Source organism: Oryctolagus cuniculus, chromosome 9 (assembly GCF_051225735.1).
Source record: "Oryctolagus cuniculus isolate XC-2025 breed Fujian yellow rabbit chromosome 9, ASM5122573v1, whole genome shotgun sequence".
Lineage (NCBI taxonomy): Eukaryota > Metazoa > Chordata > Mammalia > Lagomorpha > Leporidae > Oryctolagus > Oryctolagus cuniculus.
In genome coordinates, this window is record NC_142875.1 from 128,485,867 (window position 1) to 128,502,516 (window position 16,650).

The 16,650-nt window shown below is 48.7% G+C and overlaps 1 long non-coding RNA gene across 6 annotated transcripts in view; it reads left to right on the top strand.

Annotated features, from left to right (window-relative positions):
• Positions 1–15,356: 15,356 nt before the first annotated feature.
• Positions 15,357–16,650, top strand: part of LOC138843903 (uncharacterized) — a 71,007-nt gene continuing 69,713 nt past the window's right edge. For 5 of the 6 annotated variants that reach the window (XR_016213093.1, XR_016213094.1, XR_016213090.1 and 2 more), the window contains exons 1-2: positions 15,357–15,485; positions 15,803–15,849. This is a non-coding gene — a long non-coding RNA (uncharacterized LOC138843903). Of the gene's footprint in view, positions 15,486–15,802; positions 15,850–16,125; positions 16,263–16,650 lie in introns of those variants that run through there. The other variant, XR_016213091.1, reaches the window with a different exon arrangement.

Genomic DNA, 16,650 nt, shown 5'->3' on the forward strand with positions numbered 1-16,650 from the left:
CAACCCCCTTTCTTTTTTTCTTTCATATTTATTTATTTAAAGCACAGAGTTACAGTAAGGGAGAGACAGAGATCTTCTATTTGCTGGTTCACTCCACAAATGGTCGCAGTGGCTAGGTATGGGCCAGGAAGTAGCCAGGAGCTAGGAGCTTCATCCAGGTCTCCCATGTACCATCCTCCACTGCTTTCCCAGGTACATTAGCAGAGAGCTGCATAGGAAGCAGAGCAGCCGGAACTTGAACTGGAGCCCATGAGGGCGCAGGTGGCGGCCCTCCTGCCCTTTAGTTTTTGTGCTCTCTACATGCTCTTGCTAATCCTCCCAGTACTGTATTGAATAAGAGGAAGCTCCTGGCTCCTGGCTCCTGGCTTTGGATCAGCGCAGCTCTGGCCATTACAGCCAATTGGGGAGTGAACCATCAGATGGAAGAGCTCTCTCTGCCTCTCCTCTTTCTGTGTAACTCTGTTTATATTTGAAAGAGGGAGAGAGAGATAAAAGTCTTCCATTCCACTGGTTCACTCCCTAAATGACCGCAATGGCCAGAACTGAGCTGATCCAAAGCCAGGAGCCAGGAGCTTCTTCCAGGTCTCCCACACAGATGCAGGGGCCCAAAGAGTTGGGCCATCTCCTACTGCTTTCCCAGGCCATAGCATAGAGCTGGATCAAAAGAGGAACAGCTGGGACTCGAACCAGCACCCATATGGGATGCCAGCGCTGCAGGCTGGGGCTTTAACACACTGCATGAGAGCACCAGCCCCTGATGGAAGACTTTTGAATACTGCTTCAATCTCATTACTTTTTATGGGTCTGTTTAGATTGTCTGTATCTCTTTTTTTTTTTTTTTTTTTTTTGACAGGCAGAGTGGACAGTGAGAGAGAGAGAGACAGAGAGAGAAAGGTCTTCCTTTGCCGTTGGATCACCCTCCAATGGCCGCCGCTGCAGCCGGCGCACCGCGCTGATCCGATGGCAGGAGCCAGGAGCCAGGTGCTTTTCCTGGTCTCCCATGGGGTGCAGGGCCCAAGCACGTGGGCCATCCTCCACTGCACTCCCTGGCCATAGCAGAGAGCTGGCCTGGAAGAGGGGCAACCGGGACAGAATCCGGCGCCCCGACCAGGACTAGAACCCGGTGTGCCGGCGCCGCAAGGTGGAGGATTAGCCTATTGAGCCACGGCGCCGGCCCTAGATTGTCTGTATCTCTTGATTTAATATTGGTAGGTTATGTGTATCCAGGAATTTACTCATTTCTTTGAGGTTTTCCAGTTTATTAGCATGTAACTTTTTTTTAGTAATTTCTTATGATTCTTTGTATTTCAGTTGTAATGTCTCCTTTTTCATCCCTGATTTTATTTGAGTTTTTCTGTTTGTCTAAAGTGTTGTCTGTTTCATATGACTTTTTTTTTTTTTTTAACGATTTATTTATTTGAAAGGCAGAGTTAGAGGGAGAGTCAGAAAGAGAATCTTCCACCTGCTGGTTTACTTCCTAGTTGGCCACAGTAGCCAAGGCTGAGCCAGGCCAAAGCCAAGAGCCAGGAACCAGGAGCTTCATCCAGGTCTCCCATGTGGCTGCAGGGTCCCAGGCACTTGGGCCATCCTCTGCTACTTTCCCAGGCCATAGCAGAGAGCTGGATGGGAAGTGAGCAGCCAGGAGTCAAAACAGCACCTGTATGAGATACAGGTGTCACAGGCAGCAGGTTAACCCACTAAGCCACAGCACTGCCCCCATGGTTTATCTCTTTTGTTTATCTTCTCAAAAGAAAAAAATTTTTTTTTGTTTTGGTGGGTTAGGGTTTTTTTTTGGTCTCAATTTCTTTTATTTCTGTATTGACCTTTTTCATATCTTGGCTCTTGCTGATTTTGAGATTTTGAGTTTGTTTTTATTTTTCTTTTTAAAAGATTTTAACCCCTGTTTTTGTTTTTCTAAGCCTTCAAGAAGCATCATTAGAACATTTATTTGAGACAATTTTCTATTTTTAATGTAATCACTTGATGCTATAAACTTCTCTCAATACTGCTTTTGCTATATCCCAGAGGTTTTTTTTTTAAAGATTTATTTTATTTATTTGAAAGAGTTAGAGCAAGAGGTAGAGACAGAGAGGTTTTCTATCCACTGGTTCACTCCCTAATAGCCACAACAGCCAGAGCTGAGCTGATCCCAAGCCAGGAGCCAGCACCTTCTTCTCGGTCTCCCATGTGGGTGCAAGGGCCCAAGCACTTGGGCCATCCTCCACTGCTTTCCCAGGCACATTAGCAGGGAGCTGGACTGGAAGTGGAGCAGCCAGGACTTGAACCAGTGCCCATATGTGATGCCAACACTACAGGCCAGGGCTTTAACCCAGTATGGCACAGCAGCAGCCCCTATCCCATAGGTTTCAATACACTGTGTTTCAATTTTCATTTGTTTCAAAACTTTTTTTGATTCCTTTATAACTTCATCAGTGACCCATTGATCATTCAGTGTCCTGTTTAATTTCCATATGTTTATGAGTGTTCTATTGTTCTTGTTGCTTTCTAGTTTTACTGCTTTGTGGTCTGAGAAGAAACATGATTAAAATCTTTTTAAATTTACTGAGACTTGGAGCCCATGTTGTGGCCTGAGCGGTAAAGCTACTGCCTACAATGCCAGCATCCCATAAGGGCACCGGTTCATGTCCTTGCTGTTCCACTTCTCATCCAGCTTCCTGCTGATGGCCTAGGAAAAGCAGCAGAAGATGGCCCAAGCATTCGGGCCCCTGCTACCCACATGGGAAACGTGTGAAGATGCTGGCTTCTGGCTTCAGCCTGGCCCAGTGCTGGCTATTTCAGCCATCTGGGGTGAAAACCAGCAGGTCGAAGATCTCTCTCTGTCTCCCTCTGTCTCTATAACTCTGAGTTTCTACATAAATAAATAAATCTTTTCAAAAATAAATTTCCTGACACTTGATTTGTGACCTAGTAAATGGTGTAACCTAGAAAACATTTCATGTGCTGCTGAGAAAAATGCATAGTTTGTGAAATGTCATGAAAATACGTGTTAAGTTCGTTAGCTCCGTCGTATGGTTTAACTCCCATGTGTCTTTATCAGTTTTCTGTCTGGATGATCTGTCCATTGATGCCATGTGGTGTTGAAGCCACCCACTGTCGTCACATTAGAATCTGCCTGTACATTTAGGTCTAGTAGTATTTGCTGTTGCTGGATATTATCAGTGTGGTCTTGTGATGGCTGTATATATATATTTATGATGGTTTTATTATCTTTTTTGCTGAATCAGACCTCTTATCAAAATACAGTGTCCACTACCCCTTTTTCTTTTTGCAGCTTTTGATTTAAAGTCTGTTTTATCTCATATGAGGATAGCTACTGCAGCCCTTGTTTGGTTTTCATTTGAGTGGTGTGTCTTTTTCCAGCCTTCTCTTTCAGTCTGTGGATTTTTGTGGAGTGAATTTCTTGTAGAGCATTTAGTGGGGTCTTGGTTTTCTCTTTTTTATCCATTCAGCCAACCTGAATCTTTTGACTGGTGAATCAATCTGTTTACGTTCAAGGTTAGTGTTGGTAGACAAGAACTCACACTTGTCATTTTGTTGATGGGATGCGGATTCTACCTGCTGTGTTAGTGAATTTGGTGATGTCGTGTGATTTTATGATGTTTACTTCTGATAAGGGCCCCCTTGAGAATTTCCCGTGAGGCTGCCGCGGTGCTGGTGAATTGTCTCGGTTTTTGCTTTTCTGGAAAACAGCGTATTTCTCCTTCACTTCTGAAAGATAGCTTCACTGGGTATTTACTGGTTGGTTCACAGTTTTGTTTGTTTGTTTGTTTGTTTGTTTTTTCCTGTTTAAGACCTTGACTATATGACTATATCGTCTCATCCTGTTCTGGCCTGGAGGTTTCTGCTCAGAAGTCTGCTGTTAGTATACTGGGTTTCTCTTTCTGTGTAACTTGATACTTTTATCTTCAGGAGTCTCTGCTTGTCCTCAACTTTTGACAATTTGAATACAACATGCCTCGGAGAAGAGCCTTCTTGGTGGAGGCTGCTTGGCGTCCTTTGAGCTTCCTATATCTGAATGTCTGCGGCTTCCTCAAGAGTTGGGAAATTTTCAGCTGTTATTTTATTTAGCAGGTTCTCAGTGCCTTTTTCCTTCTCCTTCAGGAATACCTCTGATGGAAGTGTTTGGTCATTTGATGGTATCCCATATTTCACACAGACTTTCTCCATTCTTTTTCATTGTTTTCTCTCTATTCTTGTCTGATTGGGTTATTTTATAAGTGTTGTCCTTGAGATCAGAAATTCTTTGCTCTACTTGGTCCATTCTGCTGTTAAAGTTTTCAGTTATATTTTTATTTCACTGATTGAAGATTTATTAGCCAAAATTTCCATTTGGTTCTTTTTAATGATTTCTATCTCATTAGTAATATTTTTCATTTTGGTCAGTTATTGATTTCCTCATTTTTTTTTAACGATTTGCATGTTTGAATGTCAAAGTTTCCGAGAGAGAGGGAGAGACACAGAGAGAGAGAGAGGTAACTTCTATCTACTCATTCATTCCCCAGGTTGTAATGGCCAGTCCTGGGTGAGGCTGAAGGCAGGAGCCAGGAGCTTCTTCCAGGTTTCCCACATAGGTGGCAGGGACCCAAACACTTGGGCCATCTTCTGCTTGCCGAGGCTATTAACAGGGAGCTGAATTGAAAGTGAAGTAGCCAGAACACAAACTGGTGACCATAAGGGATGCCAGCATCATAGGTGGTGGCTTTACCTGCTATATTACAACATGGTCCCGGTTTTCTCATTTTTTAAGCTATCTGTATTTTATTGCAGACTGCCATTGCAATCAGTGTTCTGAATTCTGTTTCTGGCACTTCTTAGATTACCTTCAGTTCAGCATCTAAATCCAGAGAACAGTGTGTTCTCTTGGAGGTGCCATGCTGCCTGGCTTCTTTCTGTCTCCTGTGTCCCTGCATGATGTCTGTGCACCTGATGTCACAGTCTCTCATTGGTGGAGCAGGTTTTATTCGAAAAGAGTTTGTGGTCAGGTTGGAACGCAGGATATCACTTGGCTTTCTGCTTTGGCTTTGGTTCTGGGTAAGCCCAGAAGTGTAGTCTTTGAGTGATTTCTTTTGCTTTAATCATTGTCTGTTGTGTCTGTGACACAGTGGTCTAGTCTGTTGCAGTTTGTAGGGATAGAAGTGTGACTTTGAGACGAATGTGGGTTTGCTAGGGTGTGTGTCCTAAGTCCACAGAGAGTTTGGTGTGACCCACTCTGAGGATTGTGATAGCCAGGAACACCTTCTTGATGATCCCAGGGCTTGGGGCACCAGTTGCTGTGGTTCTACGGCCATGTGCTGTGGATGAGGTCCCTTCCTCACGTTCTGTTAGGAGCATGCAACTGCTGCTGTGGCTTATAGTACCAGCAGCTGTGGTCCCGGCACTGGGGGATGCCAGCTGAACCCTGCTTCAGTCCTGCAGGGTGCCTACAGGGCATGCGGAGCTTCTGCTGTGGAAGGTGTGACTCCAGAGAGGTGGAACGCAGGTAGGTCATTCCCTGTGTCCACCAAGTAGATCCCGGTGAGACTGAGGAAGTTAGAATTGTTATGACCTGTGTAGGGTTCCGTGGGGTCATTCCCCAGGTCTCCCAGGGAGGCAGTGTTACTGGTGCTTGACCCCAGAAGCCACGGGGAAACCCCTCCGCCCCCGATCACTAGAGTGAGCGAGCGTAGCTCTGGGGCTAATGCCCTCAAGCTCCCACAGTTTGAGGCAGGGGATCTGTTCTCTGCCCTGCAGCTGGCCTTGACCGCGGCTGGCTCGGATGGCTTCTGGGAACAGCACAACAGATCCCGCTTTCACCTTTGTGCAGCGGAGTGTGGCACTCCAGGGGTGGGGGGCAGTGTGGCTTCCCGCCTCAGAGCCCAGCAGTGGCTCCATCCCCAGTCAAGTCCCCAGCTGGGGTACGAGCCAGCGGGGGCCTGGAATCCTCTCAGTGGGAGTGCCGCCCTGGGCCGGCCTCGGTCCCGTTTCTTGCTGTCTCACGGAGTCTTCCTTCTCTGCTCACTTCCTGCCTGAGAGTCTCTGTGAGTTGGACCCTTGGAAACGTGGCTCTCCCCCGGGTTTCTCTCATGTGCTAGGGCGGCTGAAGTCCGTGTGGCTGCACCTGCTCAGCCACGTTGCATCCGCGCCTGGCTGCTGAGGTTTCCATCTTCCTTGTTCTCGGAAGCACGTGGAGGTCTCCAGAATTGCACCATTTCACGTCTTCTCTTGTGTCGAGGTGAGGGCCCCTCTGAGAGGGAGGTTCGTGGAGATACCACGGGCAGGTCCCTGGGGGCCTCCGGGGAACAGAGCTCCCCATGAGCTCTGAGTATCCCTCCTGCACTGTCCTGACAGATGATTCCTTTTCTATACTACTCGTTAGGGTTTTCCTTTAAAAGTTATTTTTTTAAAGTGTTTTTGTTTTCATTTTTTTATTAAAATAATTTTTTTAGATTATTTGAAAGGCAGAGTCAGAGAGACAGAGATTCTTCCATCGGCTGGTTTACTTCTCAGATGTCTGCAGCCAGGGCTTGTCCAGGGCTTGCCGTCTGGGTCTCCCACGTGGGTGGCTCAGGCCCAGTCCCTTGGGCCATCCTCCACTGCCTTCCCAGGCACATGAGCAGGGAGCTGGCCTGGAAGCAGAATACCCGGGACTCAGTCTGCCCTCCAGTGTGGAATGCGGGGGTCACAGGCAGTCGCTTGACTCGTAGTGCCACAGCGCCAGCTGCTTCACAGCCTTTATAAAATTTATTTTTGTTTTTGAATAAAATAGGACTGGGTGCATCCCATGTTGGAGTGCCTGGGTTTGAGTCCCGGCTCTGCTTCTGATTCCAGAGTCCTGCTAGTGTAGATGCTGCGAGGTAGCAGATGATGGGTCACCCCACGGGAGACCTGGAGTGAGTTCCGTGCCCCTGCATTTGGCCTGGCCCAGCCCTTGCTGTTGGGTGCTTTTGGGAAGTGAGCTGCTGGATGAAAGACATCTCTCTGTCTCTGCCTTTCCAGTAAATAAGTGTCTATAAGGGTCAAAGGTCAAAACTATGTAACTAGAATCTTGGAGAACTCTTTTACCCCTCCTATCTCCTCCACCCTGTTTCCCACCATACCCCACAGGTCCCCTATAGGTACCGTCCTCTTTATTGTCCACTTTATTTACCCTGTGCTCCCTCCCATCCCCAGTACAACCAGTATGAGGGAGCTTCAAATTGTTGACAGAAAATGGAATTAAAAGGTTATAGTTCCAAAAAAAATTGAAATGAATGCAAATGTGAGATCTTCAAAATGTTCATGAAAAATGCATATCACGAAAAAGGTATGCATGTATTTCAGAATTTTTTTGTAGCAAAATTATGTTTCAATTCCATTTTCCCACAAGCTTTGAGGAGTACCTTCGTAAGTATGTAAATTCTTACTTTCACTTCCTCGTTTTTTTCACTTACCAATATCTCTATTTTCAGATTGAACAGATCTTCCCCATTTTTGTTTGTACCTCATTCTGTGTCTCTTGATTTATCTAGTCTTGTTTGGATACGCAGAATATTAAGTTCTTAGTCTAGGGGAGAATTTCCTTAATTCACTCCTTTTGGAGACAGAATGCGTAGGTAGTTTTTGTGCTCAAATTCAAGAACACTCTTTATTAATGAAATGTAACTGATTACCTGCTGTGATAAGTAAATATCCACAAGGAAGCAGGAGGTCGTATTTACCTTTTTATTTATTTTTTATTTTTGGACAGGCAGAGTTAGACAGTGAGAGAGAAAGAGAGAAAGGTCTTCCTTTTCCATTGGTTCACCCCCCAAGTGGCTTCTATGGCCGGCACGTTGCAGTGGGTGCACTGTGCCAATCCGAAGCCAGGAGCCAGGTGCTTCCTTCTGGTCTCCCATGGGGTGCAGGGCTCAAGCACTTGGGCCATCCTCCACTGCACTCCCGGGCCACAGCAGAGAGCTGGACTGGAAGAGGAGCAACCGGGACAGAATCCGGTGCCCTGACTGGGACTAGAACCCGGTGTGCCGGCGCTGCAAGGCAGAGGATTAGCCTAGTGAGCCGTGGCATCAGCCCGCATTTACCTTTCTAAATATATAAGATGACTGGAATACAGAGAAATAAGATCAAATCACTGATTAAGCAGCAGTGCAATCGTCAGACAACCTCTGCTTTGATCCAAAGCACTGGAACCAGCCATTACAGTCCCTTTCTTACCAGGAAACATTTCAGTCACATGACTGACACCAGCATTGTGCTTTCGTGGAAATGTGTGTTATAAAAACCTATGCACCACTTTCAAACTCTGAGCACCCAAATAAACTTTCCTTGTAACTCTGTTTTCCACAAGCTGTTGGAAGTACCGTTGTACTCTTATGCAGCTGCGAGTCTTGCAGTAGACGCATCGAGAAGACTGAAAAGGGGCGGGTATTTGGCGCCGTGAGCAGGACTCTGCCGGGGATGCCCACATCTCCTAGTGGAGTGTTTGCGTTTCATTTTCAGCTCTGGCTTCTGATTCCAGCTTCCTGATCGTGCAGAGTCTGGGAGGGAACAGGTGATGAGCCAGGTCCTTGGGCCCTTGCCTCCCACATGGGAGACACAGATGGAGGCCCTGGCTTCTGGCTTCAGCCTGGCCCTACCCCAGCTGTTTCAGGTATTTGAGGAGTGAACCAACAGATGGAAAATCTCTCTCTGCTTTTCAAAATAAATAAAAATTATTTTCAAAAGGAATAAAAAATGTGGAATTACTTTTAATAATATATTTATCTAACCCAATGTGCGTTATTGCCATGTAATTAATATTAAAAATTATAAGCAGCATACTTTACATTCCTTTTTGACTTTCTGACACTGAAACCTTGAACTCTTAGATTTTTTTTATGCCGATCCTAAACTGGGTCTGCATTTCAAATGCTCAGTAGCTGTTTGTGGGTAGCGGATCTTCCCTGCTGAGCTTAATAAATCCCATGTGAGTAGCTTTCTCTGGTGTACTGTTGGGAAGTTGCTGAAAATTTAAATATTTTTTTATTTGACACAGAGAGAGTACTCGCATTGGCCAAGGCTGGGAGGGAGGGAGGTTAGAACTCAGTCCAGGTCTTCCATATGGATGGCAGGGATCCAACGACTCGAGCCATCTCTTACTGTCTCCCAGGCTGTTAGTTAGCAGGATGGTAGATCTTTCCTATGGAGAAGCTGGGTGGTTACTGTTACTCATGCTTTGCATCTGCTTACCCCCAGTTTATTAATTTAGTAAAGGTACATTTATTCATTTTAAAGTCAGTTACAGAGAGAGAAGGACAGGGAGAGGGGAGTCTTGCATCTACTGGTTCATTCCTCAAATGGCTGCAACAGCCAGGACTGAGCCAGGCTGAAGCCAGGGACCAGAAGCTTCATCTGTATCTCCTACCTGAGCGGCAGGGGTCACTTCCATAGCCTTACTGCTGCTCAAGGCACTGCATTGTCTGGCTCCTGCCTGTTCACGTCTCTGCACTCCCCGTCTCTCTCTGTCTCTCTTTCCCAACACCCAAGCCTTTGCTCTGGTCCTTGTGCGCCCTGAATTCTCATGGCACTCAAGGCTCTCACACTTGCAGTCCCCTTCCTGGGCACATTCTCCTCCCACGGCTCTTGGTCTGCACTCTCTCCTGCTCCTCTAATCCACACCTTCTGGATTCCGGTGTAAATAGCATTTCCCAGGACGGGTTCCTGGCTGCCCAGCCTGGCTTGTCTTGACGCTTTGCTCATTTCCCTTGCACTCTGCCTTCTTCACGGCACGTACCTACCCACCTCTGAGTGTCCGGGGCGTCTCTGGGCCGTCTTTCCCACAGGGCTGAGTCCTGTGAGGCCCCCTGCTCCTGTGCACCCAGTGCCCCCCCCGCCACAGGTGCTCCAGGGATTTTTGTGGAGCAGATGAATGAGTCTCCAAAACTCCCCGCACCAGGGGCTGGTGTTGTGGCACAGTGGGTTAAGCCGCTGCCCGTGATGCCAGAATCGCCTATGAGCACTGTGTGGAGTCCCGGCTGCTCCGCTTCCAGTCCAGTTCCCGTTAATGCGCTTGGGAAAGCAGAAGAAGAGGCACAAGTGCTTGGGCCCCTGCACCCGCCTGGCCCAGCCCTGACTGTTGTGGCATAAGAGAAGTGACGCAGCAGATGGAAACTCCGTGTGTCTCTTCCTTGTCCTCCTCCTCATTGTCCTCCTCCTCCTTCCTCTTCCTCTCCTTCCTCCTTCCTTCTTCCTCTTTCTGTAACTCTCCCTTTCAAATAAATAAATATAAAAAAAACCCCTGCATCTGCATCCCAGTGCTTTTTGTCAGCATTGTCCTCTCCATAGAACATTTTGTTGAAACAGCTGACTGCTTTCCCAAGCTGAAGTTCTGATGGGTACTTACTAAGACAAATCCTTTTCTAGTTCAGTGTGGGAAATATCGTCACCTGTTCACCCGACGGATGGACTTGGATGCAGGAAGTACAGCAGGCAGGCACACCTGTTGCAGCTAGAGCACGCAGTTTGGCTCTTCATTGGCTGAGTACCGTGGAGTGTACAGTCTTCCCGGATGCCACCTAAGTGTCCTTGTGTCCTTATGAGATTATCTCCCTCCGCCCTTCCTCGCCTATTTCTCAACACCAGTACCTTGTGGTTCCTTCTGCTGCATGGCCACTCCTAACATCCTGTCTGCCTGGGGACTTTCCAGGTGCAAGAACTGTGGTGGTTGCCACATCTGCAGTTATTTACGCAAGCCCCCAGAACTGTGGTGGTTGCTATACCTCTAAGCTATTCACTCAATTCAGCCAGCAGTCATTTTAGTCCATTTCTGTGTTGAAAATGGAGCTCCTGATGTTTGCTTACACTCAACTACAACTACATTTAGGTAGGAAGTCCTGGAGCAGTACCAGGAGACATTCTGGACTTTTTTTCTCTTCTTTCTTAAAGATTTATTTATTTGAAAGTCAGCGTTAGAGAGATGGAGAGAAAAAAGAGAGGGAGATCTTCCATCTGCTGGTTCGCTTCCCAGATGGCTGCAATGGCTGAGCCAGGAGCTTCGCCTGGGTCTCCCACGTGAGTGGTAGGGGCCCAAAGACTTGATCCATCTTCTGGTGCTTTTCCCATGCCATTAGCAGGAAGCTGGATCAAAAGTGGAACATTGCAGACAAAACCAGTGCCCGTAACGGATACCAGCACCACAGGAGGTGGTTATACCTGTTGTGCCACAACTCTGGCCTCTCTAGACCTTACAGCATCGCATTGCAAAAGCCCCTCTGGGTGAGAGATTCTGCAGTGGATTCTTGCCTCCCTGGCTTGTCATCATGGGTGCTCTCTTAGCAATATCCCCCACTGCATGGTGCCTGCCCGTGATCAAGGAGTGCATGGGGCCTCTGGAAAGCACTGAGGCACTGTCTCATGTATTGAACTGAAAAACTATTGGACATCATCTAGGGATCCGCCAGTGTGGGAGGAACAAAGTTCTGCAGGAAGTAAGACAAAGGCTCTGATCTTGGGGAAGTTACGATTCAGCAGGAAGCAGGAACTGATTTCTTTAAGATTTATTTATTTGTTTGAAGGGTAGAGTGACAGAGAGAGATCTTCCATCTGTTATTTCATTCCCCAGTGACCGCAATGGCTGTGGCCAGTCTTCACTGCCTTCCCAGGCACATTAGCTGGGTGCAAGTGGAGCAGCTGGAACTCAAACCAGCACTCCCATATGTGATGCTGGTATCACAGGCAGCAGCTTAGCTCCCTGCACTGCAATACTGGCCTCTAGGTACTGATTTTTAGAACTTAAGTCACACTTTATTTTTAAGACATGTTTGAACAGGAAAAAAAAAATAAGGAAACCTTCTGTGCATCCCATTGTACTACTTTACATTTAAGATTCTTCTTCTAAAGTCTCCTAGTTTTAAAAAATACATTTAAGGGGACTGGCGCTGTGGGGTATTAGGCCAAGCCTCCGCCTGCAGTGGTGGCATACCATACAGGAGCTGGTTCATATCCTGGCTGCTCCTCTTCCAATCGGCTCTCTGCTAATGCCTGGGAAAGCACTGGAAGATGGCCCAAGTTCTTGGGACCCCTCACCAGCATGGGGGACCTGGAAGAGGCTCCTGGCTTCAGATCAGCCCAGCTCCATTCATTGCAGCCATTTGGGAGTGAGCCAGCAAATCAAAGACCTCTCTCTCTTTCCCTCTGTATCTCTCTCCCAAACAAATAAAATAAATCTTTTTAAACATGCATTTTATATTAAGATCTCAATATGAACTGTGAAAACTGCTTTACTCATTTAAGTCCATGGGCAAAAAAGTGATAGCAGCTAAGGGAATGCAGCACCAGATGAACATGGACAGCATCTTCCCGAAGTTTTCCGTGAATATATTTTTTCTTTGTAATTTGAAAAAAAAAAATACAGGAAAGCACAGAATAATATAACCAACACATGGTGGAGAAATGGAGTTGACTACAGAATCTTCTCCCAACCAAAGGAGCCTCTTCCCAAAGTCAGTAGCCAGGGAAGACAGTGTGATTACTGAGCAGGCGTTAACTTGAACGTGACCGGCAGTCACAGGCGTTCTGAGGCCGTGCGACAGAAGGAAGTCTCCCTGTTCTACAGCAGGGCAGACACAGCCTTTAACACGTGCGCCTTCTCAGGATGGACAGAAGGGCCCTCACATACGAGGAGGCAGCACCCCTGGGCCGCACCTCGCTCACCCTGCACTCACCGGCTTTGTTCACTGGTTTTATACAAAGGAAAAACAAACCTTTCAGATGTGCACAAGAAGAGGCGGCACTGCTATCTGGAGCAAACTTGCCTGCCTGCAGAAGTTGGACTCTTGTCCCACAGGGCCCCAGAGGAAGGGGCAGGGGCGTCCTCGATGGTTACACTGGGGTTTCAAAGTGATCTCAGGCCCTGGGTTATAAAGCTGGCAAGATTCACGTCCATCCCAAAGGGCAGAGAAACAAGGAAAGCTTTCAGAAAAGGGCGGGTTGATCTCTTCTCTCGCTTTCAACAGGGAGAACTAAGGCTTGGGTTTAAGCTCTATATTTGCCCTTACCCAGAATTTACAAATGTCACATTCGGTTGTGTTTGCTGAAACTTTCTTAGTGAAGTTCAAATCCCATCTGTGTCAACCTCAGACTCTCACTTCTTCCCCCGAAGCCACCCCGTGCTCCCCACCCCCCTGCCTAGGCGGCTTCGTTCCTCTTGTGGCTTTGTCGCTGTCATGCACTTCATCTCTACAGTTTTCGAATTAGAAAAGGTCTCTTGAAGAGTGTGGCACATAGACAGTGTCCTGTCCCCTGTGCCCAGCCTGGAACAAAAACGGAACCACAGATGGGGTGCCCAGCAAAGAGAATCCCACTGCACATTGCGATGTGTGGGGCCCAAACTCCTGCCTGGGAGTGAGGAAGAACCTTGACTTTGCTCCAGGGATCCCAGCAAAGAAATGAGTGATCCGCTGAGAGATGACAGTGCCGGAAAGCCCTGGCCACGTGGAAATCTGTCCTGCCCTGAGGCCTGGGTGTTGCTCAGGTCTCTGCACACCTCCCTCCTGGCCACTGGGACGTCCCCCAGCCTTGGTGCTAACGTCCAGCTGGAAAGTACCCAGCCTGGCGACCAGGGTACGTGTGGACACGACCACAAATAGCAACAGGAAGAGCTTGAGCAACAGGTGCGGGTGGCTTGTCACTTACCGAGAGGGTATCACTGCCACATAAGGACATGGAAGGTTCTGTCAGCAAATGGATGCTTAGGAAGATGCAGAAGGCCAAGGCCACACTGTGGTCCTCAGTCTGTGCCTCCCCTGACGTCCACGTGCGCCAGGGCTGTGTGCTCTCTGCCTCATGCTGCCACTCGTCCCCTGGACTCAGGGGCCCTGGGCATCCCCAAGGCCTGTTCAGGGGCTTCACGGATCAAAACCAGCACACAATAATACTGAGCTGGGATTTGATTGCTTCGTTTTCTGTTCTCGTGAACGGAAGCTGGAGCCTTCCAGAGACCCCATGCGACACTGAAGGCCTGAGAACCCCACTGTCCTCAGCGGGCTGGACACCAAAGAGAGCCACGGAAGTGTTACCCAACGGCCGTCTACTCAGTGAAAACTGGGGGAGGACACTGGGAAAGCATAGTCCGGCTTTTTATAAAAATGTGTTGATTATTGTTTGCGGCTGCTATTTATGATATGCACTACTAGATACTTCAAAGTTCTTAGTTTTCATTTATAATACAGTAAACACAAATAAATGTAAACTGCAAAGCATTGTTCACTGGAATCCTCAACAATGTGCTTTTATTTGAGAGGCAGAGAGAGAACGCCCATCTGCTCGTTCATTCCCCAGACGCCTGCCGGAGTTGGGACTGGGCTGCACCAAGCCAGGAGCCGGGAACTTAGTGTCCTATGGGTGGCAGGGACCAACCACCTGAGCCATCGCCACATCACCGCAGCCTCTCAGGGTGTGCCTTAGCAGTCGGCTGCGGCCAGGGGCCAAAGCCAAGACTCCACCTCCAACTCTGACGTGGGATACTGGTGCCCTAAACCAGTATTCTGTTAGATCCAACGACAGCCCTCTCAATTTTTTTTCAGTACAAATTATGAAAATGCATAAAAATAAATTTTTCCTGAGCCTAAAACATCCACGAACCGCTGCTAACACACCATGTGCTTTTCTGCTTCACTAACGGTACAGCCCTTCTCCATCTACCACATCTACCACCTTCTCCATCTACAGAATGCCTGTGCATGTTCTTCCACTTCCTGCAAAGAGGTCCCACTCTGCCACCTTGCTATTTTACTACTGATTCTGTCGTTCATTGTTGCATTGTCACCTTTTACCTCTAGCTTTAAAAAAATTTATTTGAAAGGCAGACAGAAAGAGAGCATCCATCTGCTGATTCACTCTCCAGATACTCAGCTGGGATCAGCGGGGGAGGAGCCTCCTCAAGCCGGGAGCCAGGAACTCTACCTGCATCTCCCCTGGGGATGGCAGGAAGCCACCTACTTGAGCCATCATCTGCTGACTTCCGGGTATTCATTAGCAGGAAGGTAAAATCAGCAGTGGAGCTTGGACCCAGGCACTGTGACATGGATGTGGGCATCTCAGGCAGCATCGTAACCACTGCCCCAATGCTTGCCATGACCTCCGGTTTTGAAGGTCAAACATTTTAAGTAGCGTGGAGTGATACAGCTTACCTTAAAAAAATGGTAATGAACCAGGTAGATGCGTGTTATTCTTGAAAATTGTAAATGGGCTGACCGGTTTTTCCTCCTTTTGTCTGTCTTACCGTTTCCCACCTACATACATCAGTGACTGGGGTGGCAGGGATGACCACTGGGTCTGCTGTAGCAGGTGAGGTCCTTTAAAGCTGTTTCTAAATCTACCACTGCGTGGTCTCGGGTTGCCACAGGTGCAGGCCCTAGAGAAGGGATTTGAGAGCAAGTCATTTCCCTGGGAGCTGAGCTCAGGAAACCCTGGGAGGGAAATGGCGAAGTGAGCCTGACCGGACAGGGAGCTGACGTCCAGCCGGCTGCGCCGTGAGTAACCGTAGCTTAATCCCGCCGGGGCCTCTGAGGGTTGGGGCAAACGCATGCTTCAGAGTTGTGTCATGGGATGGGTGAGGGATCTGGGATATTAATACACCAGCTGCCTTCAGCCATTGCTTCTGTGGTGCTGGGGGTGGGGTGGGGGGAGCAGAGCGCAGAGTGTTTAAATTCCAGCTGCCAGGGAGAGCTTTGACAGCTGGAAGTCAGCCAGGCGCCGGCTCCACGGTGAGGAGAAGAGACGGCACCGCCCGGGGCTCCTGCAAACGCAACGCACAGCTTCCCATGCTGAGCTCTTTGTGGTTCCCCAGGCGCGGAGGAGCTGAGATGATGGGTGCCAAGTTCCGTTGTGACGCAGGTAGGAGTCGAAGAGGGAGACCCAGCACGGGGAGTTGTCAGAGCTGGCCCCTTCACCTCTGCTCGGTGGGGACTCGCCATCAGAAGATGGGTGGGCCAACGCCGCCGTGGGAAGGGGCATGGTTTCAGAGGCCGTGGCTAGGCAGCCAGGGAGCCCCTGACCCACTAGAGAGGGGAGCCGGGCTGGCTTTCTCCATCCCGAGTTGGAAGCTGGCAGTTACCGCCCAAGGCCCTGGGCACCAGCTCACACCTGAACCCGTCTCTTCTCCACCGTCAGACTTGGCACTCTGCCAGCCTTCGAGCCCCTGCCGACACGCACGTGTCACAGGCTGACCTGTGCCACCTGCACAAACTCCGTGTCACGCGCTCCATCTTTGTGTCCTTGGCGGATCTAACTCCTTTCTTCTCGTCGCCTGGCATCCAGCGTGTATTTTCTTTGTGTCAGCCACACTTGACCTGATACTGACGCTAGCTCCTCGTGTCGCCAGCCGTCTGGTGTGGCTCCTCCAACTAGAAAACACGGTGGCTGCCGCAGCATCGGACAGAATGGGGCCTCCCCACGGCTCTCCCAATCCCAGCTCAAGGATCACCCCACCTGTGGTGTGTGCCCTCACCCTTCCAGGGGGTGTTCATGGGACCTGACCTCGCAGATCCCATTACACAACCTGCACGCTGTTGGCACAGCCTTTCAAACCCTATCTGGTGACAGAGCTGCAGGCAGTGGTTGTACCACCCCCACTGCGGGAAACGGGAGCTGCTTTGAGGCAGCAGGTCCGCCTTTACCTCTCTATTGCTTCTGACC